This window comes from Puma concolor, chromosome C1, assembly GCF_028749965.1.
Source record: "Puma concolor isolate L17-30 chromosome C1, mPumCon1.1.hap2, whole genome shotgun sequence".
In the NCBI taxonomy this organism is placed as follows: domain Eukaryota; kingdom Metazoa; phylum Chordata; class Mammalia; order Carnivora; family Felidae; genus Puma; species Puma concolor.
This window is the reverse complement of record NC_141674.1, coordinates 195,861,967-195,889,351: the sequence shown is the minus strand read 5'-3', so window position 1 is coordinate 195,889,351 and position 27,385 is coordinate 195,861,967. Positions and strand designations below refer to the sequence as shown.

At 39.6% G+C, this 27,385-nt stretch overlaps 1 long non-coding RNA gene across 1 annotated transcript; it reads left to right on the top strand.

Moving 5' to 3' along the window:
• The first annotated feature begins 9,351 nt into the window (after positions 1–9,351).
• LOC147578656 (uncharacterized) lies at positions 9,352–26,909 on the top strand. The gene is made up of 3 exons (XR_015254325.1): positions 9,352–9,472; positions 10,409–10,483; positions 26,553–26,909. It is a non-coding gene; the product is annotated as an uncharacterized LOC147578656 (long non-coding RNA).
• The last annotated feature ends 476 nt before the right edge of the window (positions 26,910–27,385 follow it).

The following is a 27,385-nucleotide window of genomic DNA, read 5'->3' as shown; positions in this document are numbered from 1 at the left end:
TTCACCGTCCTACTCTTGGTTTCAGCTCAGGTCATGATCTCATGGTTCACGAGTGCGAGCCCCACACTGGGCTCTGTACTGACAATGCGGAGCCTGCTTGGGATTCTCTCTCTCTCCCTCTCTTGCTCTTCCCCTCCTCCTCTCTTTCTCTCTCTCAAAATAAATACATAAACTTTAAAAAGTATTTACATCTCTTTGCAAGTGCTAACAAAGATGCTGAAGCAAATATTTTTAAGTAATTATTAAGTCTCAACAGTAACACTCTTCCTTTCCTGATGTTTCTGAATCTTTGTGGAGTGAATGAGTGCTAAGATTTAAGGGATGATCTATTGGGTGATGAGCTAACAGACATACCGAGTAAGTGACTGAAGTAAGGACAGCTGCTGTTTTCTACAAGATTCGGACTGCCAGGCAGCTAAGGACAAATGTCATTATTTCAGGGAAATCTGAGATCTTGGACTCAGACACAATCAATGAACCTGGTCATTTACCACAGTTTGAGGAGTTTTGGGAAAAGTCCCTCCTATCCCTCAACTCTGAAACAATTTCTCTACCTGCTTGTCCACAGTCCCTGAAAAATTCCAATTAGCCATCCTCTGTGGTTAATTTAGAGGACTTGTTGGGCAATATAGAAAAACGTACTTTATGGGGCGCCTGGGTGGCGCAGTCGGTTAAGCGTCCGACTTCAGCCAGGTCACGATCTCGCGCTCCGTGAGTTTGAGCCCCGCGTCGGGCTCTGGGCTGATGGCTCAGAGCCTGGAGCCTGTTTCCGATTCTGTGTCTCCCTCTCTCTCTGCCCCTCCCCCGTTCATGCTCTGTCTCTCTCTGTCCCAAAAATAAATAAATGTTGAAAAAAAAAAATTAAAAAAAAAAAAGAAAAAAAGAAAAACGTACTTTGTTGGAAAAAGCAGCAGATTTGGAGTCAGCTGGTTTGCCTTGAACAAGTTACTCAGCTTTGTGATTCTCCTGTTGAAAATGAAAAGAATGTCTTCCTCAAGGAGTTATTCTGTGAAAATTAAATGTAATCATGTAAGTATTTCTGTACATGGAATTCTATTTATGGTGATGCTAATTCACCTAATTTTTCCTACTGTGGATAGTTCACAGGTTTCGGGAGATGAGGACACCAGTTAGGATTCAGGTAATATAGTGAGTAACATTCTGCTGTAGAGAAAGGCAAGCAAGGCACATTTAAAAAAAAAAAAAATTGGGGGGCGCCTGGGTGGCGCAGTCGGTTAAGCCTCCGACTTCAGCCAGGTCACGATCTCGCGGTCCGTGAGTTCGAGCCCCGCGTCAGGCTCTGGGCTGATGGCTCGGAGCCTGGAGCCTGTTTCCGATGCTGTGGCTCCCTCTCTCTCTGCCCCTCCCCCGTTCATGCTCTGTTTCTCTCTGTCCCAAAAATAAATAAAAAAACGTTGAAAAAAAAATTTTTTTTTAAAAAAAAATTTTAATGTTTATTTATTTTTGAGAGAGAGAGAGAGAGAGAGACAGAGTGCGAGTGGGGGAGAGGGAGACACAGAATCTGAAGCAGGCTCCAGGCTCTGAGCTGTCAGCACAGAGCCCGACGTGGGGCTTGAACTCACGAACTGTGACATCATGACCTGAACCAAAGTCAGACGCTTAACTGGCTGAGCCACCCAGGCGCCCCAAGTGAGGCACATTTTGATTATGTCAGTGTTTTGTAGGAGGCTGACCATCAATGAATGCATTGAAAGTTTGATAAGCATGTGATAAAATGTGATAAATGGAGCTATATTAAATGATATGGAAACTCCGGCCTGTCCTTCAGATTTCAGGATGGCATTGTTCCCAGACAAGTTACTCATCCTGTTCCTAAAAACTTCAGAGAAAGAGCTTTCTGCTTTAGTAAAGCACCCCAGGGTTTGCCAGCCACAACAACGTAGAAACCCTTCCAAATATCTCACTGCATTCCTGCTGCGATTGGCCTGACTGTGCCCTTCTTGGAGATGGAAAAATACAGATGGGACTCACTTAAAGGAAATCCAGTATATATGTAAAAAAAATTAATGATGCTGATGATTCAGCGTGCAAAACTTAAAAAAAATTACATAGAAAATGTATTGTTACATACAATATTGCCTTTCATCTATTTATGAAATAATCAGGAATCAAAATTAATCATAGAATATAAATGATGAAATAAAAATACAAATGTTGCTGTGGCCAGTAGTTTTATGGAAGACAGTTTTCCTTTGGGTTCCTAACACTTGTAATTACCAAAGGTCTAGATTGTTGAAGTCACTTTTGCACATTTTTAGTTAACCTTACTAACTGGAGAATTTAAAAAGGGGGAACCACGGGGAAGAGATGGGGGAGAGGAAGAAGGGAGAAAAGGAGGTTCCTGAAGGTCTTGTAAAATTGAAATTCACTTGCCAAAGGTAAAGTGGAAAAAATCTTGGGCTTAAATTATGCTGAGATATACAGAGAAACTGACTCTGGACAGGCTAAAAAACAGGCTTGTTTAAATAAAACATAAAATCTTTTATTCTTTTAACTGCTTTTTTAAACATTAAGCAGCATTGGGCCAGCTGGATGGCTCAGTCCAGTAAGTGTCCCACTTTGGCTCAGGTCACAATCTCGCAGTTCATCTTCCATCGGGCTCTGTGCTGACAGCTCAGAGACTGGAGACTGCTTCGGATTCTGTCTCCCTCTCTCTCGGCCCCTCCCCTGCTCACACCCTGTCTCTCTCTGTCCCCAAATAAATAAACATTACATTAAAAACATTTTTTTAAATAATAAATATTAAGCAACATAAATTTTAAGAGTCTTTTGCCAATATTTTCAAAGAATTGAATTTATTCAACTTCCTGTTTTCATTATATGCATTAATTTCCTCTAATAATTCCTAAAATGATAAGGATAATGTTTCATAATAGATTTTTGTTATTATTCAAGCAGATTAAAATATGCCAGAGTGCTTTAGGTAATTAAGCAAGCAATGGACTGCTTACTTTGGAGGCAAATAAACATTTGGGCAACTAGACTATTATCAAGTAAGTGAGCACTTCAGTGCACTAAATGGTACCCTAAGGAATGCTTCTGAAATGATAACATAATAATAGCTAATATTTATTGAGTGCTTATTCTATGCAAGTCACTGTTAAGCGCCTTACAAGTAGTGACTTATTTATTTCTCACAACTCCATAATGGAAGTACCATCATTCTTATTTTACATATGTAGAAACTGAGGTCAGAGAAGGTATGGAAGTTGCCTAAAGTCAAAGAGCCAGAAGGGACAGATCTGGGAATGGAAACCACATTGTCACTCCCAAGGGTCTATTCTCTTATCCGCAGGGTGACACCTTCTGAAATAATCAGTGATGTGATGGGGAGAAAATGAGCAGAGAAGTTCAGATTTAATGTCACCCCTGCTATATAAAGTTAGAAGATGCACTAGTACACTCTAACTTTCTTACATTTGCCACAAGAGATTATGAACGTGCAGTGATTAGCCCTGAAAAGAGCTACATTTTGTAACACAATGAATTACAAAAGCAGATCCTGCAAAACCCAACAGAGTCTGTGCAGGATAAAAACATATCTTTTCACCTGTTTCAAAATGAAAACATTATGCAATGCAGAAACAGAAGTTTTTGTTATTGACCATTTTTCTGAGGAAGTCTGTTTGCATGGAGGTCTTAAATGACAGATAGCACATGGCATTATATTTTCTGGTTGATAACTTGAAGATCCTTGGAGGTAATCGAGTTCAATCCTTTCATTTTAAAGGGGAAGAACCCAAGACTCAAGTATTAATATCAAGCAGTAAGCAGGACAGATTAAAACCTAGGCCTTCTGAATCCTTGTTTTGAATATTCCCAGACAGCTTACATAAATAGAACCACTGGAGGCAGAATGGATCCATCTCTCAACCCCCATTTCTTCCTGTTTTGTACTCTGAATACTCTATTAGCTCCAAGAAAGCAACATGAAAAGAAAAGCTTTAGGATGGAATTTTATTCCTCTCAAGAGGTGTCAGAAAGTCATGAAATCTGGGGAAGGATTATCCCCTTGTGACGGGCAGGGGATAATCTTTGCTATTGTGGGTATGGTGGTCTGACAAGACTAGTGACTCCCTGGGGCTGTTTGATATTTCTTAAATAAAGAGTCTTTGGAATACCTTGCTCGGACTGGGTTGCCATGGAAACAGTGGAGTCAGCGGTTGCAGCCTGTTAGTAAAAGATTTCCTCTATTTGCGTACCTTCCAAAACGTGGTTGGTGCAGATTCTCAAAACAGCAGCTTTGCCTGTAAAGCATTTGACATTGACCATGGACTCTGATTCGGGAGGTCACCTTTTAAATGTCATTCTGCAATCAATGATGCTACAGTAGCCTGGAAAAACAATACGGTGAGGATTGCCAAGCTGGCACCGTATAGCTTGAAGTAGGGATGCCTGTGTTACAAAGTCTGCAAAGCATTTCTAGCTCTCCCCGCCTCCCGCCCCCACTCTCTACCCTAAACAATTTAGCCATAGATATCTGTTTCCATGTCAGCGATGGAGTGCAGAGAAGAAGGTACACAAGGGATGAAAGGAAAGGAGAAAAGGGAAGGGAGGGAGGAGATGGAAAGGAGACATGGGTCCAGCATGACTTGCAAAATTGAAACGCACAGTATCTAACGTGAGAGAGGAAAAGGGCCAGTGTATATTCTTAGGCAACGCTGGCAGTGACACGTTTGGGGGAAAAAATTAACATGCCCAGTGGATTTGAAAATGCACATAATCCACGAGCCACCAGTTGTACTCCTTGGAACAGAATCTCAAGACATCCTTGCATATGTACAACAGAATACATGGTCAAGAATGTTCCTGGCATTTCCGGGTTTAATAGAAAAAATGGTGGGGACTTTACAGAATGCTTCACACACATCAGCGTCGATGATTCTCACAACCTAATGTTGAATGGAGAAGCAAGTCATAATAGGATATACGCAGTAAGAAAGTAAACTATTCAAAACTAAACATAGCGTTTAAGGAAGCATACATAAAGGATACAATTATAAAGAATAAGAGAATCATTAACACACAATCCAGCATTGTGTTTATGTTTGGAGAAGAGAGGGAATGATTTTGGTTGGCAGAGTAACATGGGTACTGGTAATATCCCACTACTTTTAAAAAGAAATTGTAGGGGCACCTGAGTGGCTCAGTTGGTTGAGCGTCGGACTTTGGCTCAGGTCATGATGATCTCGCGGTTCAGGAGTTCAAGCCCCACGTGGGGCTCTGTGCTGACAGCTCAGAGCCCGGAGCCTGCTTCAGATTCTGTGTCTCCCTCTCTCTCTGCCCCTCCCCTGCTCATGCTCTGTCTCTGTCAAAAATAAATAAACGTTAAAAAAAATTTTAAGTATGCATATCTTTACAGACACTCTTAAAAGTAATGTTAAAATAATAAAAAGTTGAAAAATGGAAATTCACCTGCAACCATTATTTTTACCTTTGTCAGAAAAGAGCATTGCAGATGGATATTATTATTGTCAAACATAATAATAGCATTTGCATAGAATTCGATAATTAGTGAAGAAAGTTCACAACACTTTAAGGAGGATTTAATTATTTCTAAATCAAAATAATAGAGGCAACCAAATAATAGAGGCTCAGAGGTGATGTGTACAAAGAAACAGACCTACAAAATGAGTAAACTGAAACTCTGGGCGGGCAACTCAATAACCTGATGATCTTTCCCCTGGACTCTACTAAAATCCACACCTATTCGTGCTATCCTTCTTACACAGTACAGTCTTTGACTGGAATCATTTGGCTATTACTCTTTCTCATCTCCTCTCTTAACATCTCTCACTCTCCCATTGCTCACACTTGAAAATTTTGTGCTGTCTCATATGCCCAGGTCTTTGCATATCTTTGCATATTTGCTCAGCCGACAGGGCTCTCTCAAATCACAACTCCCCACCAGTCCTTTTGGTTTGTTCATTCCTCTTCATCCGTCAGGTCTGAGCTTAGATGCAACTCAATCTAGGGCACCTGAATCCTGGACATTAGGTTAGATATCTCGTAGTTACCCTAGACAGTAATTTACCTTCTGCCTGCTGATTTGTATCATCTAGTACATTGTAAATCCCTTGAAAACAAGAATTGTGTCTTGTTAACTGCCTTATCCTCAGCACCAGCACCAGAATCAATCTATCTGTTTGCCCTTGCCACAGTGAGATTGCAAAAGAAAGCAGCATAAAGCTCAATGGCTTAAAGTAACAATCATTTATTCTTCCTCATGCATTTGCAGGTCTGCAGGGGGTTGGCTGATATACATTTGGCTCCAAGGTGCAGACTGAATCCACCTCTGCTCCACGTGTCTCTCTCATCTTCCCTGGACCTGTGCACTAGCTTGGTTATGCTCTACTCATAGCTGTTGAAGAGGACAATAGAATGCACAAGCACATTTGAAGCTGCTAAGTGCATCATGTTGGCTAGCAGTCTTTGGGATAGCCACAAAGCCAAGCCCAAAGTCAAGGGTGGGAAAGAACATTTTGCCTTTAGTGGGAAGAACTTCAAAGGCACAAGGCAAAGATGGTGGATATATGGAAAGGTGACAAATCAGGGCCAATAATTCAAGATATCAGGGCATGCCATTCACAAGAGGGCTTCTAGATGTCAACATATGGCTTTGGGGCTCCTTTGCCTTCCCTTTTATGGGCCCCTTCCCCAATCACAGAACTTTTATCTTACTCTGCCTCTTCTCCAACCTGCATCTTTTTTATTCCTCCCCAAACTGTTTCCTACCAAAATATGTCCTTTTGCTCAGCTTTGTGCATTTTAATGGATGACTGTAAGTCCTCAAAATATTTCAAGATCCAGGATAATGGATTTTAATAGACTTGGGTAGGTGGTTGGGAAGACTTGGGAGGATCAATTCCTCATCGGGCCCCTACACATGTTTATGGATAGTAGAGCTGAACCACCAACATTCCTTTACCTGTGTCTCTTAGGGCAATTGTTAGTTTATCACTAATTTTGAATGTCACTCATTTACTCCTTAATGTAAAGAATTTTCCACCATTCTATATATCCATTTTCATTCAAATGGGTAAAAATGAACTGGGGAAAAAAAGGAATAAATAATGCATGCATATTTTTCAATGTAACCTATATTAGTTTCTGCCCCAAATACATTTTATTTGGGCAAAGAAAATGCTTTACGCCTCTTTTAGAAGCCAGCAGAAATATATATAAATCATTTTATAGCATTCATAAAACCTTTTAGTATTTTTTTGTATGAATAGTATATTGTTTATAGAATTGAAAAGGAGTTTAATTATGAAATTCTGATGAAAAATTGAAGGTAAAGATAATGGAAATAATTTTACCCTATATTCATCCTCATTCAGTCATGCTTTTATTAGGAAAATTTTTGCATTATTGGAAAAATGACAAGTCTGTAGACCGTTTCTTTAATGTCACATTATTGAGAGGCAGAGCAAGTTTATTTGTTGCTGTGGAAGAAAAAATAGAAAAGCAAAAAAAATAATTATCAGATTTAAAATCTTACCGTGGAATTACATATTGAGAAACACATGAAGGTAATGTGAATGTGTGTCTAGGTATCTTGATTTTTTGATTTGTAGCAATCACTGTGGTTTTAAAAATACCTGCAATTTATTTGGTCCTTTTCCCATTGAAATCAGGTTATGGAGATCACAGACTTATTCTAGGCAGTCCTTGAGTTTCTGAAATGTGAACAGCTTTAGTCTAATGATTGTAGCTTGGGATATTTCCTACTTAAGAAAGGGTAACTAATGTTTCTGTTTAATATGTATTCTTATACTGACTGTGAACCATAAACTACGTGGAAGTATTATGCGCAACTCTTTTTTTTTTAATTTATTTATTTAGAGAGAATGAGAGACAGCAAGCGAGCATGAGCAGAGGAAGGACAGAGAGAAAGGGAGAGAGGGAATTCCAAGCAGGCTCTGAACTGTCAGCACAGAGCCTAGTGTGGGGCTTGATGTCAGGAACCATGAGATCATGACCTGAGTCAAAATCAAGAGTATTAACCAACTGAGCCAACCACGTGCCCCGATACTCAATTCTTTTCTTTTATTTTAATTTTTATGTTTTTAAATTTACATCCAAATTAGTTAGCATATAGTGCAACAATGATTTCAGGAGTAGATTCCTTAGTGCCCCTTCCCCATTTAGCCCATCCCCCCTCCCACAACCCCTCCAGTAACCCTCAGTTTGTTCTCCATATTTATGAGTCTCTTTTGTCCCCCTCCCTGTTTTTATATTATTTTTGTTTCTACTCAACTCTTAATAGATCTCCTCTTCCAATTAATTTGGAGTTTATGGGTTCTGCTAATGTTTTAATTTGTCATGTTTAGACCACAAATCAATAAACTCTTGGTCATTTGTGAACATCTAAGAATTAAAGGCATAGAAAAATATGGCTCTATTGCTGATGTTTTACTTTTGCAATTTTGAGGTCTCCAACTTCCTCCTCATGGCATTTAACTATGTATTTACTTTGAACCTATGGGAGCTTAATCAATCAATTGATGTCACATCTTTTACTTTGTTTTATAATTACATTTATTAGAAAAAATAGTATGGGCTACAAGCCTTTACTTCCCAGGTAGGTGAGCTCAGAGCTATGTTTGAACCTTGAGATAATAATGATAAGACCTTGAAGAAAAACCAGCCAGCCAACCAACCAACCAACCAAACAAACTGAAGGGAAGCTTTCCTCCCTCGTCAGGATCATTAGCTATGAAACTCTGCTGTTTTCCTCATCCCAAAGCAGGGAGGTTGGCTAATGTTAGAAAAATTCCCTTACAGCATAGCACTCTCTGACTCAATGGATATGACTCAGCATGCTTGACAGCCAGGTCTAGCCTTAAAACATCAGATGCAATTTCCTGGAAGCTGTTGTCAAATCTATTCACAAAGCCAAGCAGAAAGAGTTTCATCAGGAACTCAGTTGTGCACCTGTCTTGAGTATCTATGGAAGCTCCTTTATCTGCTGTGAGGCTATAGAAATTACAAGGGAGAGGGTGAGCTGTGAAGGGTTTACCTGCGACAATAAACTGAAAAAGAGAACAATGAGTTCTTTGCCTTTCTCACTCCTCCACTGTCAATACATGAACTTACAAAAAAAAAAAAAAATCACAAAACACACACGCGCACACACACAGGAGAGGAGTGTAGGAAGGGAGGGAAGACAGAAGATTGCTATTTGAGTGGAGACCTGGCTAAGTGTCAGAATAAGGCCTTTGGGAAAGAGATTATAAGAACTAGAAGAACTGGTTTGTCTCCACTCCTGAGTTGGAGCAAAAGGGTGTGGGAGTGAAAGGAGCATCAGGGGAAGAGATTTGGAGAAAGGTGTCTGAGAGCTGTGTTGCCCCTCTCCAGGCCACCCTCCTCACAATGGGGGCTGCTGGTACTTCATTCATCTTCCTGGGAGGTTAGATGTCCCTATGGAACATGTCCATGGAATTTTGGGGTGACTCTTTAATTAGAGGACTGGTGACTACTTTTTAACTGGAGTTTGTAGAGCAGCAGAATTTGAGAACATAGAAGAAGCTGGAATGGCATTTATTTTTTTAAGTTTTATTCATTTAAGAGAGAGACAACACACGTAGGGGTGGGGCAGAGAGAGAGAAAGAGAGAGGGAGAGAGAGGATCTCAAGTAGGCTCTGTTGCTGTCAGCGCAGAGCCTGACATAGGGCTCAACTTCACATAAACTGAGATCGTGACCTGAGCTGAAATCAGGAGTCTGACGCTTAACCGACCGCACCACCCAAGTGTCCCAGAATGGCATTTCTAAATGAGAGAGGAAAGAGGTTCCTCCACCCCCATGTCCTATTTGGGAGTGGCTGTCATTTCTAAATTTCTCATATAGGCTGAGGGTCGGCCAGAGAAATTAATTTGAATCATGAGACTGACTACCAGTTTCCCAAGGAATTGCTCAGTAATGTGAGAATCACCTTTGCACCGTTTGTGACATACATGGTTGTAACTGGGCACCCAAAGATGAAGTGGTCCAGAAACAAGAACTTCAGCTCCCATGGGTCTTCACAGGTGTCAGCAACGTGATCATCCCGAACACCTGGCTGAGAAGCAGGCAGGGCTGAAAGAGTCCAACTCAGTCCTCACGACGCCAACCTCTGCCAGCTCACGGTCTCAGACTCCTTCCCCCTCCACTGGCAGTGAGGCATCTGTGACTTCTGAGCAGTTGATGGTCAGACTAGAAGGAAGGAGAATTGTCATTAAATGAGAAAAAAGAAAGCTTGGAAAGATGTACTAAATAATAAACTTAGTGTTTGACTGAACGATATCCTCCCCAAAAGTTAGGTTTTTAACAAGCAGGGAAGGAGGCTGCTAATTTTTTTTTTGAAATCTGTGACTAGAACTCTGTTTTTGTGTACGCATCTAATAGTGACTGGCTGAACAATCAACTCCATCTGTTCTGTATGTTTCTTCTGGCAGTGAGACATCAACTTCCAATCCTTCGGTAAGTTTGCTCCCAACAGCGAACAACTCTAGCACATCAACCCTTTACCTAGTTTCCTGGTCAAGGATTGCATCCAATTTCTCTAAAATTAAAAGGAAGAGGGGGAGGTCTGTTGTTTGATCCTGAATTTGTAACAATTTTTATAATAGGGTAAATGTACACAATGTATAGTAATATGTAAGCCCTAAAATTTCAGTTGCTTGCTTAATGCAACCAAAAATTATTTCTTGCTCAGTTTGCAAATTATTTCTTGCTCAGTTTCTAGCCGCCTGTGGTTATTGAACATTTGAAATGTGTCTAGTCTGAATTTAAAGATAATACACTGGATTTAGCCTTAGTAAAAATAAAACCGCAAAATATCTCAATAATTATTTGTATATTGCTTACATGTTGAAAGGATAATATCTTGGATGTATTGGATAAACAGAGTACATTATTGAATTAACTTCATGTATTTATTTTAATGGACTGCTAAAAAATTTAATGTTACATATGGGGTTTGTATCATATTTATTGCACAGCACAGATCTAGGAACATGTGGCCACCTGCTCTTAGCTGCCCAGCTTGTAAATGACGCATGTCATTTTCATTCCTGTTTCCTTGTCCAGAATTAGTCATGTAGCCCAAACCTAAGGGGTTATGGGAAATGGATATTTTGTGTGTCCTCAAAATCTCTTCTATACAGTCCTTTTTCTCTTTTTTACAATTGCTCATTATTCCTTTGCATCTGTCCTTTCCCAGTCTCATTTTTTTTAATATTAAGACTTTATTTTTAAGAGCAGTTTTAGGTATAGCAATTGAAGAGAAGGTACAAAGATTTCCATATATTCTCTGCCTCTACACACGCATAGCCTCCCCCATTGTTAAGACTCCCCACCAGAGTGGTGCATTGTTATAATCAATGAACCTACGTTGAAACATTATCATCACCCAAAGATCATAGTTCACATTATGGTTCAACTTGGTGTTGTAAATTCTATATGTATAAATTCATTATACATATATGTATAACGACATGCATCCATCATTATAGTGTCATACAGGGTAGTTTCACTGCCCTAAAAATTCTTCATGCTCCACCCACACATCTCTCTACCCTCTTTAATTCCTGACTTTTTAAAAAGACTTTATTTTTAAGTAATCTCCACACCCAACGTGGGATTCAAACTCACAACCCCAAGATTAAGAGTCACATGCTCTACCGAATTCCTGACTTTTGCCAAGGTCTCCATAGATCTGTTTTTCCCAGAATGTTATATAGTTGGACTCATACAGTATGTAACCTTTTCAGATTGGCTTCTTTCACTTAGTAATGTGCATTTAAGGTTCCCCCATGTCTTTTTATGGCTTGACAGCCCATGCCATTTTAGTACTGAATAATAGTATTCCAGTGTCTGGATGTACCACGTTCTATTTATTCATTCACCTACTGAAGGACATCTTGGTTGCTACTGAGTTTTGGCAGTTATAACTAAAGCTACTATAAACAACCATGTGCAAAGTTTTTGTGTGGATATAAGTTTCAACTCCTTTGGGCAAATACTAAGGAGCACAATTGCTGGATCATATGTTAAGAGTATGTTTAATTTTGTAATCTTTGTCTTCCAAAATGGCTGTACCATTTTGCATTCCCACCAGCAATGAGATTTCCTGTTGCTTCACATCCTGGCCAACATTTGGTGTTACAGATTTTGGCCATTCTAATAGTAGTGGTATCTCATTGTTCTAATTTGCATTTCCATAATGACATATGATGCGGAGCATCTTTTTATATGTTTATCTGTCATTGGTCTACTTTTTTGGTAGATGTCTGTTAAGGTTTTTGACCCATTTGTTAGGTTGTTTGCTTCTTTCTTTTTCATATTTCATTTCCTAGTCTTTCTCCCCTTTATCTGCCTTTTAACCGTTCTTTGCCTTATTTTGTTTCCTTGTTCTATATTACTAAATTTGTAATGTGTTATTTTAAAAAGTACACAGTAACAAATTAAATCTTTGGAGAAAGTGTCAGGGAGCAAATTAAGTGAAATTGATTATTCTCATTAATATTGAAGGATAATGAAGTGTACATTCGCCATTTTTGAGGGGAAACAACTCATTAAGTTGTAAGCAGAATTCCCAGTAATGGGTCTGTATCCTCTACCTCCGCTATATTGTAAGGATTCTTCCTTTGCCCTCGTTCAATCCCCAGAAAAGTGCCAAAGTGCCTTTTCTCTTATACTGGCCCATGGAAAAAAATGCCGACTAGTATGGTCCAACTATAACATATTCTCATAGTATGTGTTTTTCCTGTTGCTCTCATTTTAAATGAAACTCCTTGCCTTCTGAAGAGCTTACTGAACTTGGCCCAACACCATGGCCTCAGGACATTCAAAGTTCTCCCCATACTTTTGGAAATCCCTGTTTACATTTTCATGGTTCTTCTTCTGGTTCAATTTCCTTTCTGCTCTTGGCTTTATTCTAAGTCAGTGGTCAAACAAAAACAAGTCAAAAATTTAGAAACTTTGCTGAAGATCTGAGAGTCACAGAAGGGATGGTCAAGTTTGTTGGTGTCTTGCTAGCTCCTGTGTGAATAGATTTCTTTTGAACCACAGTCGATACACAGGGGCTTCCTGCTCTCTAATAATCATATTATCAGTGTCTGTGACACTGCTCTCTGTGCCCAACCTCCTGGTAGGAGTAGCACAGTCCATCCTTCTCTTCTGCTAGACTGATCTTCTAGGATCGTTGTAGAAAACAATGTTAAGTACATCATTGAATATACTTGTATTAGTCAGCTTAGGCTGCTATAACAAAATATCATAGAGTGGGTGGCTTAAACAACATAAATGCATTTTTTACCTTTCTGGAGGCTCGAAGTCCTAGATTGGTCAAGTTTTGGTGAGAACGCCTTCCTCGCTTGTAGTTGGCCACCCACTTGCTGTGTGCTCATGTGGCCTTTCCTTGCAATGTTTGCATGTCAATAAAGATACCTCCCTCTCTTCCTCTTCTTATAAGGCCACAATCCTATCAGATTAAGACTTCACCCTTATGACCTTATTTAACCTTCATTACCTCCTAAAAGCCCTGTCTCCAGATACAGTCACATTGGTAGTACGGGCTTCAACATATGAATTTGGGCAGGGAGGAGGGAATACATATATTGGTTCACAGCAATACTACTCTGCATCTAATTACAATATCATTTAGGTCTTAAGAGGTACATGCTGAACTTTTCAGTTAATCAATTTGAGATCATGGGGCAGGTGTTTGAAGCCTCCAATTTTAAGATATCTTGTGGCTATTAGAGCTAAAAGAGAATAAAACCATCAGAAATCCTTGAAGAATTAAAATAACTAAAAGTATTGGTAGAACCAGAAGGAGAAGGCAATAATCCTGACTAATCTCCCCCTCCTGGATCCATAGCATAGAAATCTGAGTTTAGAATGAGAAATCAGGGGCATGAGAGACTAAATTGTGTATGATAAGCCTTATTTCCATTCAGTCTACTTCCTCCTTTTCAAAACTCAAAGATGTAAATCCCTTGTCTATCTCATTTTAGCAAGGCTATCTCAATTATTTTGGTGTAAGGAACTGGAAAAACAGAGGTGATTCAGGAAAGCAAACCAGGAAGACTCTGGGCACCACACAGAGATCAGATTGCAGACTGAATTGGCCTATTATAAATATTAGGAGCCGCAGTAACTGCTCCAGTATGGCTCCTAGGTTTTCCTTTGCAACATCCTGCCTCAATGTTCCACTGCATAAGCTCCCATTACAGAGCTACAGGCCTTATTGACTCATTACTGGGGTTAGTCAAGTGTGGAATGGGTTAAGAATTGCTATAATATCCCATTATGTTGCTGTTCTGCCCCATTATCTGAGCTGGCCTAGGGCAGTGTGCTGGATATAATGCTGCTCGGCAGTGCAAGAAGGTACAGCTTAATTCAGAGACCTTTAACAACTCACAGGAAGAATAGTCTAGAAATCAAGGCACACGTACAAACAAATGAACAAGTCTCAGTTGCCACATACTGCTCTCCAATTGCTAAGGCACACTTCCAGTATTCAGGTTCAAGTGCTGAGAGAGTCCCAAGGAGTCTCTCGTGGCTAGAGTGAGCATTTTGAAGAACAGTTGTGATTAAATGAAACTGTAGATTTCATTTCACCTATAGGCTCAGGAGACAAGTCCCTTTGTTCTTGGTCAGGGTTGTCAATGACCTGGTATCAGATATCTAATTCCCTGGGGGATTGAGCCAGGCCACACCGTGGTGTCTGTAGTCTTATTGTTCTTGACTCAACCTCTCAGGCCAACTTCCAAGCTTCTGGTTCGTTATTCCTTTATGGTAACCAAACCCTCAACTCTATCTTCCTTCAACGCAGAGTCTTTAAAATATGCTTTGGAAACCCTGGGAACTGTGAAAACCCAGGGCAACGGCAACAGCAAATCCCACTTGGGTGTAGAGTTATAGAATATTAATTAAAGTTATATTTTTTTACATTGAAAATAATACAACTACTCTGAAAAAAATTAAGTTTGTTTTATTTTTTATTATTTTTTTCAATATATGAAATTTATTGTCAAATTGGTTTCCATACAACACCCAGTGCTCATCCCAAAAGGTGCCCTCCTCACTGCCCATCACCCACCCTCCCCTCCCTCCCACCCCCCATCGACCCTCAGTTTGTTCTCAGTTTTTAAGAGTCTCTTATGCTTTGGCTCTCTCCCACTCTAACCTCTTTTTTTTTTTCCTTCCCCTCCCCCATGGGTTTCTGTTAAGTTTCTCAGGATCCACATAAGAGTGAAAACATATGGTATCTGTCTTTCTCTGTATGGCTTATTTCACTTAGCATCACACTCTCCAGTTCCATCCACGTTGCTACAAAGGGCCATATTTCGTTCTTTCTCATTGCCATGTAGTACTCCATTGTGTATATAAACCACAATTTCTTTATCTATTCATCGGTTGATGGACATTTAGGCTCTTTCCATAATTTGGCTATTGTTGAGAGTGCTGCTGTAAATATTAGGGTACAAGTGCCCCTATGCATTAGTACTCCTCTTTCCCTTGGGTCAATTCCTAGCAGTGCTATTGCTGGGTCATAGGGGAGGTCCATTTTTAATTTTTTGAGGAACCTCCACACTGTTTTCCGGAGTGGCTGCACCAATTTGCATTCCCACCAACAGTGCGAGAGGGTTCCCGTTTCTCCACATCCTCTCCAGCATCTATAGTCTCCTGATTTGTTCATTTTGGCCACGCTGACTGGCGTGAGGTGATATCTGAGTGTGGTTTGATTTATATTTCCCTGATAAGGAGTGACGTTGAGCATCTTTTCATGTGCCTGTTGGCCATCCAGATGTCTTCTTTAGAGAAGTGCCTATTCATGTTTTCTGCCCATTTCTTCACTGGGTTATTTGTGGGAGTTTGGTGAGCTCTTTATAGATTTTGGATACTAGCCCTTTGTCCGATATGTCATTTGCAAATATCTTTTCCCATTCCGTTGGTTGCCTTTTAGTTTTGTTGGTTGTTTCCTTTGCTGTGCAGAAGCTGTTTATCTTCATAAGGTCCCAGTAATTCATTTTTGCTTTTAATTCCCTTGCCTTTGGGGATGTGTCGAGTAAGAGATTGCTACGGCTGAGGTCAGAGAGGTCTTTTCCTGCTTTCTCCTCTAGGGTTTTGATGGTTTCCTGTCTCACATTCAGGTCCTTTAACCATTTTGAGTTTATTTTTGTGAATGGTGTGAGAAAGTGGTCTAGTTTCAACCTTCTGCATGTTGCTGTCCAGTTCTCCCAGCACCATTTGTTAAAGAGACTGTCTTTTTTCCATTGGATGTTCTTTCCTGCTTTGTCAAAGATGAGTTGGCCATACGTTTGTGGGTCTAGTTCTGGGGTTTCTATTCTATTCCATTGGTCTATGTGTCTGTTTTTGTGCCAATACCATGCTGTCTTGCTGATTACAGCTTTGTAGTAGAGGCTAAAGTCTGGGATTGTGATGCCTCCTGCTTTGGTCTTCTTCTTCAAAATTACTTTGGCTATTTGGGGCCTTTTGTGGTTCCATATGAGTTTTAGGATTGCTTGTTCTAGTTTCGAGAAGAACGCTGGTGCAATTTTGATTGGGATTGCATTGAATGTGTAGATAGCTTTGGGTAGTATTGACATTTTGACAATATTTATTCTTCCAGTCCATGAGCACGGAATGTCTTTCCATTTCCTTATATCTTCTTCAATTACCTTCATAAGCTTTCTATAGTTGTCAGCATACAGATCTGTTACATCTTTGGTTAGGTTTATTCCTAGGTATTTTATGCTTCTTGGTGTAATTGTGAATGGGATCAGTTTCTTTATTTGTCTTTCTGTTGCTTCATTGTTAGTGTATAAGAATGCAACTGACTTCTGTACATTGATTTTGTATCCTGCAACTTTGCTGAATTCATGTATCAGTTCTAGCAGACTTTTGGTGGAGTCTATCGGATTTTCCATGTATAATATCATGTCATCTGCAAAAAGTGAAAGCTTGACTTCATCTTTGCCAATTTTGATGCCTTTGATTTCCTTTTGTTGTCTGATTGCTGATGCTAGAACTTCCAACACTATGTTAAACAACAGCGGTGAGAGTGGGCATCCCTGTCGTGTTCCTGATCTCAGGGAAAAAGCTCTCTGTTTTTCCCCATTGAGAATGATGTTAGCTGTGGGCTTTTCATAAATGGCTTTTATGATGTTTAAGTATGTTCCTTCTATCCCGACTTTCTCAAGGGTTTTTATTAAGAAAGGGTGCTGAATTTTGTCAAAGGCCTTTTCTGCATTGATTGACAGGATCATATGGTTCTTAACTTTTTTTATTAATGTGATGTATCACGTTGATTGATTTGCGAATGTTGAATCAGCCCTGCATCCCAGGAATGAATCCCACTTGATCATGGTGAATAATTCTTTTTATATGCTGTTGAATTCGATTTGCTAGTATCTTATTGAGAATTTTTGCATCCATATTCATCAGGGATATTGGCCTATAGTTCTCTTTTTTTACTGGGTCTCTGTCTGGTTTAGGAATCAAAGTAATTCTGGCTTCATAGAATGAGTCTGGAAGTTGTCCTTCCCTTTCTATTTGTTGGAATAGCTTGAGAAGGATAGGTATTATCTCTGCTTTAAACGTCTGGTTGAACTCCCCTGGGAAGCCATCTGGTCCTGGACTCTTATTTATTGGGAGATTTTTGATAACCGATTCAATTTCTTCGCTGGTTATGGATCTGTTCAAGCTTTCTATTTCTTCCTGATTGAGTTTTGGAAGAGTGTGGGTGTTTAGGAATTTGTCCATTTCTTCCAGGTTGTCCAATTTATTGGCATATAATTTTTCATAGTATTCCCTGATAATTGTTTGTATCTCTGAGGGATTGGTTGTAATAATTCCATTTTCATTCATGATTTTATCTATTTGGGTCATCTCCCTTTTCTTTTTGAGAAGCCTGGCTAGAGGTTTGTCAATTTTGTTTATTTTTTCAAAAAACCAACTCTTGGTTTCGTTGATCTGCTCTACAGTTTTTTTAGATTCTGTAATGTTTATTTCTGCTCTGATCTTTATTATTTCTCTTCTTCTGCTGGGTTTAGGGTATCTTTGCTGTTCCGCTTCTATTTCCTTTAGGTGTGCTGTTAGATTTTGTATTTGGGATTTTTCTTGTTTCTTGAGATAGGCCTGGATTGCAATGTATTTTCCTCTCAGGACTGCCTTCGCTGCATCCCAAAGCATTTGGATTGTTGTATTTTCATTTTCATTTGTTTCCATATATTTTTTGATTTCTTCTCTAATTGCCTGGTTGACCCACTCATTCTTTAGTAGGGTGTTCTTTAACCTCTATGCTTTTGGAGGTTTTCCAGACTTTTTCCTGTGGTTGATTTCAAGCTTCACAGCATTGTGGTCTGAAAGTATGCATGGTATAATTTCAATTCTTGTATACTTATGAAGGGCTGTTTTGTGACCCACTATATGATCTATCTTGGAGAATGTTCCATGTGAACTCGAGAAGAAAGTATATTCTGTTGCTTTGGGATGCAGAGTTCTAAATATATCTGTCAAGTCCATCTGATCCAATGTATCATTCAGGGCCCTTGTTTCTTTATTGACTGTGTGTCTAGATGATCTATCCATTTCTGTAAGTGGAGTGTTAAAGTCCCCTGCAATTACCACATTCTTATCAATAAGGTTGCTTATGTTTATGAGTAAGTGTTTTATATATTTGGGGGCTCTGGTATTCGGCGCATAGACATTTATAATTGTTAGCTCTTCCTCATGGATAGACCCTGTAATTATTATATAAAGCCCTTCTTCATCTCTTGTTACATCCTTTAATTTAAAGTCTAGATTTTCTGATATAAGTATGGCTACTCCAGCTTTCTTTTGGCTTCCAGTAGCATGATAAATAGTTCTCCATCCCTCACTCTCAATCTAAAGGTGTCCTCAGGTCTAAAGTGAGTCTCTTGTAGACAGCAAATAGATGGGTCTTGTTTTTTTTATCCATTCTGATACCCTATGTCTTTTGGTTGGCGCATTTAATCCATTTACATTCAGTGTTATTATAGAAAGATACGGGTTTAGAGTCATTGTGATGTCTGTATGTTTTATGCTTGTAGCGATGTCTCTGGTACTTTGTCTCACAGGATCCCCCTTAGGATCTCTTGTAGGGCTGGTTTAGTGGTCCTGAATTCCTTCAGTTTTTGTTTGTTTGGGAAGACCCTTATCTCTCCTTCTATTCTAAATGACAGACTTGCTGGATAAAGGATTCTCGGCTGCATATTTTTTCTGTTCAACACATTGAAGCTCTCGTGCCAATCCTTTCTGGCCTGCCAGGTTTCAAAAGAGAGATCAGTCATGAGTCTTATAGATCTCCCTTTATATGTTAGGGCACGTTTATCCCTTGCTGCTTTCAGAACTTTCTCTTTATCCTTGTATTTTGCCAGTTTCACTATGATATGTTGTGCAGATCGATTTAAGTTACGTTTGAAGGGAGTTCTCTGTGCCTCTTGGATTTCAATGCCTTTTTCCTTCCCCAGTTCAGGGAAGTTCTCAGCTATTATTTCTTCAAGTACACCTTCAGCATCTTTCCCTCTTTCTTCCTCCTCTGGGATACCAGTTATGCGTATATTATTTCTTTTTAGTGTATCACTTAGTTCTCTAATTTTCCTCTCATACTCCTGGATTTTTTTCTCTCTCTTTTTCTCAGCTTCCTCTTTTTCCATAATTTTATCTTCTAGTTCACCTATTCTCTCCTCTGCCTCTTCAATCCGAGCCGTGGTCATTTCCATTTTATTTTGTATCTCATTTAAAGCGTTTTTCAGCTCCTCCTGACTGTTCCTTAGTCCCTTGATCTCTGTAGCAAGAGATTCTCTGCTGTCCTCTATACTGTTTTCAAGCCCAGCAATTAATTTTATGACTATTATTCTAAATTCACTTTCTGTTATATTATTTAAATCCTTTTTGATCAGTTCATTAGCTGTTGTTATTTCCTGGAGGTTCTTTTGAGGGGAATTCTTCCGTTTGGTCATTTTGGATAGTCCCTTGAGTGGTGCAGACCTGCAGGGCACTTCCCCTGTGCTGTGGTGTATAACTGGAGTTGGTGGGCAGGGCCGCAGTCAGACCTGATGTCTGTCCCCAGCCCACGCTGGGGCCACAGTCAGACTGGTGTGTGCCTCCTCTTCCCCTCTCCTAGGGGCAGGATTCACTGTGGGGTGGTGTGGCCCGTCTGGGCTACTTGCACACTGCCAGGCTTGTGATGCTGGGGATCTGGCGTATTAGCTGGGGTGGGTAGGCAAGGTGCATGGGGGCAGGAGGGGCAGGCTTAGCTCGCTTCTCCTTAGGTGACCCTAAGGAGGGTCCCTGTGGCAGCGGGAGGGAGTCAGACCCTCCGTAGCCAAACCGGAGGTTTGGCTCCGCAGAAGCACAGCGTTGGGTGTTTGCACAGAGCAAGCAAGTTCCCTGGCAGGAACTGGTTCCCTTTGGGATTTTGGCTGGGGGATGTGTGAGGGTGATGGCGCTGGCGAGCGCCTTTGTTCCCCGCCAAGCTGAGCTCTGTCGTCCTGGGGCTCAGCAACTCTCCCTCCCTTTCTCCTCCAGCCTTCCCGCTTTCCGAGCAGAGCTGTTAATTTATGAGCTCCCAGATGCTAAGTCCCACTTGCTGTCAGAACACACTCCGTCCAGCCCCTCCGCTTTTGCGAGCCAGACTCGGGGGCTCTGCTTGGCCCGCAGGCTGCCCCTCCGTCCGGGCTCCCTCCCGCCAGTCCGTGCAGCGCGCACCGCCTCGCCGCCCTTCCTACCCTCTTCCGTGGGCCTTTCGTCTGCGCTTGGCTCCGGAGACTCCGTTCTGCTAATCCTCTGGCGGTTTTCTGGGTTATTTAGGCAGGTGTAGGTGGGATCTAAGTGATCAGCAGGACTCGCGGTGAGCCCAGCGTCCTCCTACGCCGCCATCTTCTGCCAGAAGCCCAGTTTGTTTTATATATACTGGATATTATGGTAACTAAATGTTTATATTCATTTTAGCACTATTCACATTGTGACTAAATGCTTGTTTAGGAATTTACTTGTTTCACGGCGGTCTCCCCCCATAGATGGTTAAATCCTTGAGGGAAAGGATCTAGGGTCTCTTGACTGTCAGATCATCCCTATACTTAGTAGGGATTATACATAACAGATTACCCATAAATTCTGGTTGTAAAAATAAATGAACCCATGGTTTTTCTCACCATGGTGATTTGGTGAAAGTAAATATTTTACCTTATTTTCTCATCTTTCTGTGACTATGGCTTCGTACCAGTTGAGTTGGCTACTATTTTTGCTTCTCTGCAACTGGGGCTTGAATGTTTCTGGGGTAAGGTCCATCAGGAAGTTGCACACTCATGTTTAATTCAACTTCTGTAGATACTTAACTAATTATGACATCAGAGGATGCCATGGAGTATAGAGGGAAGATCACTAGACTGAAAGTCAAAGACGTTTGTGTTGCTCAACTACCTTAGAATGTCATTTAATTTCTCTCAACTTCAGTTTCCTCCTTGAAAAGAAATGCAATGAAAATGACTATTATGCTTATTTAAAAATTTTTTTTTAATCCAAAATGGGAAAACAGCCATGGCTATGCTTGACATATAGTACAAATTCAATTTATGTTGAATCTGATCTCTGCAAAAATAAACCATTGTCAGATACAGTTTAGGTGCATCGGATAACAAGTGATGCTCTTTAAACCTGACCCCAGGAGCAAGTTCTCCATCGTTCCACCTGGGCCACTTATTGCTTAGCTCACCCCTACACAATCACAACTCCAGTGCTCGGTCAGCATGTCTGCCCTTAGACTATAGTGCAGCTGGTAACATCAAGAATGCAAGCCATCTTGCAGAAGTCTCAGGAGAAAGAGCAAAATGTGAGTAAATAGTCCGCAATATATAAGTGCTAAGAATTCCATCGTGTTAGGCTGGGAAGGACTTTAGAATCCACTTTCTGCTTAGGCTGTCTTTCCTGATACAGAAAACTTTCAGAAATAACCTCACAAGATTTATCACGTCATGGTGTACAAGAATGGTCAGGGAAAACTGAAGACCTGTCTTCCTCATGCTTCCCCAGCTGTAGCCAGAGAGTGAACCAAGGGCAGAGCCCGAAGGATACAACTGTAGAAATTACGGGAAAATAAAGCCTTTGAAACATCATTAAGACACACTACCTTATCTCTTCAGTTATGAAATAACAGATAAGGGAGATTCTGTAATTCTCTATTTGACCATTGTCTCTTCTGCAATCCCTACGGATTTGTTAATTTTCACATCTTGGGCTACTACACATAATAAAAAGACTGTGTCAGGTGGACTCACATGGGGTCTTTTGAGTGAATTAGTCTTTTTTGATTATATAGAGTATAGCAATGTACCTTAAAATTTGCTCACAACACTAGGATTCAAGTACTGCTAAAAGCATTTTTTCCTTCAGGAAATCTGCCATGGGCCATTACATTTTTTTTTTTGTTGTTGATTTTTGGCTATGGCATGTGCACCCCACACTCATTTTCAGTAGATGCCCAGTTACTTAAGCTCTGCTAATATAATGCCTTCATTTTAAGTCTTTTGTTGTTTTCTTTTTCTCCACAATTCTTCCTAATAAATTGTATTTAGCCTTCATTGAGGGCATTAAAAACCTGCCCGTCACCTTCTCCGGCATCTGGCCTTATGGCTGTTCTTTGAATAATAGTAATTAACATCTGTGCAGAATAATTTTTATTCACAGAATTCTGAGGCATTAATTAGTGTCATAACATCCCTAAGAGGTAAGTAATTATAATCCTCACACTTTTTACACAGGAGAGACTGAGACACATCTGGGTTAAGTCATATGCTTAAACTCATGCATAAGAAGGTAAAAAATGCACCAAGGCCTGAGTACACAAAAGCTTCACTATGTCTGACATCAGTGAGCAGTCTGTCTGCCACCTTGCTTATAGCATTACACACCGCTGTCTCCTGGGTGGCTAGAACATTTTATTTTGATTCTTATGGGGAAGACCTTGAGCGGAATCTCATAAGGAGGGAAATTTTCTGAGAAGTCAGATTATCGAGTGAGCATGAGTTGTGCCCATCGAGAACTCTAGAGGAAATATGAAGTCCTCCTATGAAGACATGTGAAATGCATTGAAAGTACGTACGAGGCCGGTCAACCAGCTGTCTCCCTGTTTTCATCGTTTTGCCTAATGGCTTAGTGAACGTTACTCTTCCCAAAGGTTTCTACTTTGGATTTTAACGTAGGACTAAGGAGAAGAAAGTCGCGGTTATACATTTCTATGTCAAACCTCAAAACGTAATGGATCAATACAAATAGTATTAAAAATGGAGTATTTCAAAATTATTTGGCTTTTTAAAAATTTTGTTAATGTTTATTTATTTTTGAAAGAGAGAGAGAGAGAGAGACAGAGCATGAGGGAGGGAGGGGCAGACAGGGAGAAACATAACTCGAAGCAGGCTCCAGGCTCTGAGCTGTCAGCACAGAGCCCGACGTGGGGCTTAAACTCACAAACTGTGAGATCATGACCTGAGCCAAAGTCAGACACTTAACCGACTGAGCCACCCAGGTGCCCCTGAAAACTATTTGGCTCTTAATTTACAAGTTAATAGCTTCCCACGTGATGCATAAAGTTGGTGCATGATTCCATTAATAACAATGGAGATCATTTTGACCAAAACTAATTTTTAAGCTAATGTTTATTGATAAAGCTTGGGAGATTGTCATTTTGTGTGTGCACATATTTGAATACTTGCTTAATTATCAGAGACATAATTTCTGAAAAACATTCCATTTTAGTACCTTGTAACTTATTTTTAAACTCCTGATAATTTAATTACTCATGGAGTAATTAACTGGACTCTCTAGTTGCCTTTATGGAGCCGATGAAGTTTGGAGCAATTAAATACCCTTCCTGACTTTTCACACCCTTCTCTTTTGTCTGAAGTAAGGTAGAAATGAGAACCCACATGCTGTACCTGCAGTTCCCCTCTGCAGAGCCTTTGGTCAATCTGTCGTGGTCTCAATTTAATTTGGGAGAAAAGTAGATATTGATTGTGTAAATCTGATGTAACCCTAGACTCCAAGTTAAGAGTTAGACACTATTGTCACCTTAGATAAGAATATCTTCAGATAAAATATTGACTTGTATGATTTCTAAACCTACACTTGGTCTAAGTGGTCGTGCAGCAAGCCAGCGAGCTGGGTTATATACCACCCTAGAGAAACTTGTCCCCCCAGATAAATACAGGAATGACCTGAGGAGAAAAATCACGACACCCTTTGGGAAGCAACTAGTGGAGGAAAGTCATCAGTTATATTTAAAAGCACTGAGTGTTGTTAATTCTGCTCCTAAAATAAGAACCCAAACTGCCACTCTCTCTTTATTCTCAGTACAACGGCTTAATCCCAGACTTTTTTTTCTTTAGTATATTCTCCTTCTTGTTCAAATTAACAAATTGAACCCCTACTTATTTACAGAAAAATCTTCCAGAATGCAGTGGATGGTGTCATTCGCTCCCCTATGTCATCTTCATTAGCTCCTGGGAGCCCAATAGATGTAAAGCTCCATAGGTAGAATACAGACCATTCATCATGTGGCTTCTGTATATTCTGCAATTTCCCACTGAAACCTTGGGGTTTCATCAGACCAACTGTACTGCTATGATTTTATTTGGCTGAAAAAGGCATTCTGTACCTTGATATGTCATGATGCTCTCAGTAGAATATCCTTCTCCTCTTTGTCTGATAAATGAAATCTTACTCTTCAAGACGCTCCATCAAAGTCATTTTAGGAGCACATTTCTTGCCATTCCCTCACAAACAACAGATAGTCGTCCCTACCCCTGTGCTTCAGTTGTGCTTTAAATAAGTCTCTCCTCACACGTATCGTGTTATACTGCAATCACATTAAGGACAGAAATGACTTCTTTTTCTTCTTTGCTTGTGAGGCACATAATAAGTGCCCCATAATTGTTTATGGAACTGCCATTTCATCTTTCCTAGGTTATTTTTCCTCTGTAAATAATAGTGTTAAAATCATTTTCATTAATGTCCTGTGTTATTAGATACTTTATTTAATCAAGTCTCGGTTGTGTCATCTGGAAAAACCTGTGAAAATTGTAATTATTCCCTTCACAAGGATATCACGTAGATTAATTAGTATCCTCAAAGTGTTCATAAAATGTAGGACATATTGTTTAGGTGTTAAGTTCTATTGCCTAAGATCAGCAGTAAAGCTTTCTAAATGCCAAGAGTAAAGTTTGAGAACCTGCTGCCACAGAAAATCTATAAGAAGGTGCAAGCTAAGTGTGAAGTTTCCTTTTAGGTAATTTTGTTTCGGAAACTTCACATCGTTGGCTGGAAATTGAGTTTATAAGAATAAGATTAAAGGGGAAGCGGAGTGTTCAGTGTTCTATAGACAGACGTGTCACTGTGTATTTATAGGCATATGTATGTTATATATAGTACATGTATAATGTGACCACAAGTATGTATGGTATGCCTGTACAAAATCATGATGCACATATGTTTAAATATTTTATACACACACACATTCACACACATGAACAGAAGTTAATTAGTTAGTTACTTTGTCCTGCTAAAGCCACTAAGGTTAAGTAAGGAAGGCTCTCTGGGAGCCTTCCAATTTATGAGCACTAAAATTTTGTGTCCTCTCCTTTCAAGCCATAATATATATCCTTTTGGCTTTGGAACCAACTGCATATCAGTCCATTCACTGGTTCTCAGTGAATTCTTCATTTACCAACTTTGTGATTTATTGGTAAAAAAGACAAGGGTCCACATAACTTAAATTTCTATAAGACTTGAAGAGCTGTAAAATTCTTTCATGTATATTTGAGATAAATCCCTGTTTTTTGATACTAACAGGTCTATGGTCAGTTGGTTTTAAAATAAAAGTGATTTTATTGCGGAAGCTTAAAAATAATACGTGCCTAACTTTAAGTGGTTTGAAAAATCCACAGTAACTTGTCAATATTTTGATTTTGTGCCAAGATCTTCATTATTCTGGATTCCCTGCTTTGAATTGTCATCTTCCTGCCCAATCCACATCGAAAATTCATCCTATACAATTTTGAGATTTAGTTTCCTTAAAGAGGAATAGGAATTTAAAGATATTTACAAAGCCAGTAGAGTACAAATTTCTTTGATGTATTTTATGATTTTCCCTTCAGATTTTTAGTTTTCTAGATACACCTGAATTGATAAAGAATTTTGGTAGTATTACATTTATGATCTTTCCAAAGCATTCAACTTCGTTTTCATAGAAATGATCTTCTTTTTACATGCATATTTCCATTAATATATACAATGATTGATTCAAATATGTTGTTAATAGCACCGAAACCATACGCATCAAAGTCATATTCCATGAGCTCATGTCTGAAACTTTTCATTGACTAAATAAATACGTTTTTCTTAAATGCTTACTAGTGCTGGGCACTGTGCACTATTTATGTTTCTATTACAATATGTGCTTCACATTTTGCATGTGATATTTGCTATCAAAATTAATTCAGGACTGGTGTTTTTCTCACAGCTGTCAGGACCTAGGGCATGGAGAACCCCAAGACTCTCCCACTTTGTGGTTTATGGACTTAACGATTTGACAAAGTGTGACAATGGAGCAGATAAAACAATGTCAGGTAACTAGAATTGAATATGTAGCTGCTAAATGTAAGGGTGCTAATTCATATGTGGGTAAAATGGGAGACAGAAGTCCAAGTCAACGAGCATCTGTTCAAATACTTTGACCTCTGACCCACCTGTCTGGACTCATTTGGCTCTCACTTCTTCTAACTGAAGGGAATCATCGCCCTGAGGCACCCTCCAGCTTGACAAACATTATTCTAAATAATTTAAGAAAGACCATAAATGCTTCCATAGCAATGCAATCTGCCAGATGACAGCTTTTGTTTATAATTCATATTGCACTTGTCATTATTACATAGTTTTTTATTACCAGTCAGATCAATTAAAAATTATTTTATTTCAAATAGTAATACACTTCTTATCATCTTTATGATGTGATAAAGGAAAAAGCAATATATATTGTAGTGATGTGTCTTGCCTAGACTTTCAAACAAATGAACAAACCAAAAAGGGATGGTGTTGGATTGTTCATGGCTGCGCTTAATAGATGGCTATGCCTTGAGACAGAAAAAGAATCAGCAGTCTTCTCTGCCAAATGCTTGTATTTCTTTGCAGCATGGTTGCTTTCCTTCCTAAGGGCAAAAGTTGGACAGGTCCAGAGATTCTGTTTTACTCTACAGTCGCTTTGTCTTCACAATAGACTAAGACAACTGATGCTTCACCTAAAAAAAAAAAAAAAAAAGTCACACTCTATAGTGGTTGAAACAACCAGCTATTAAG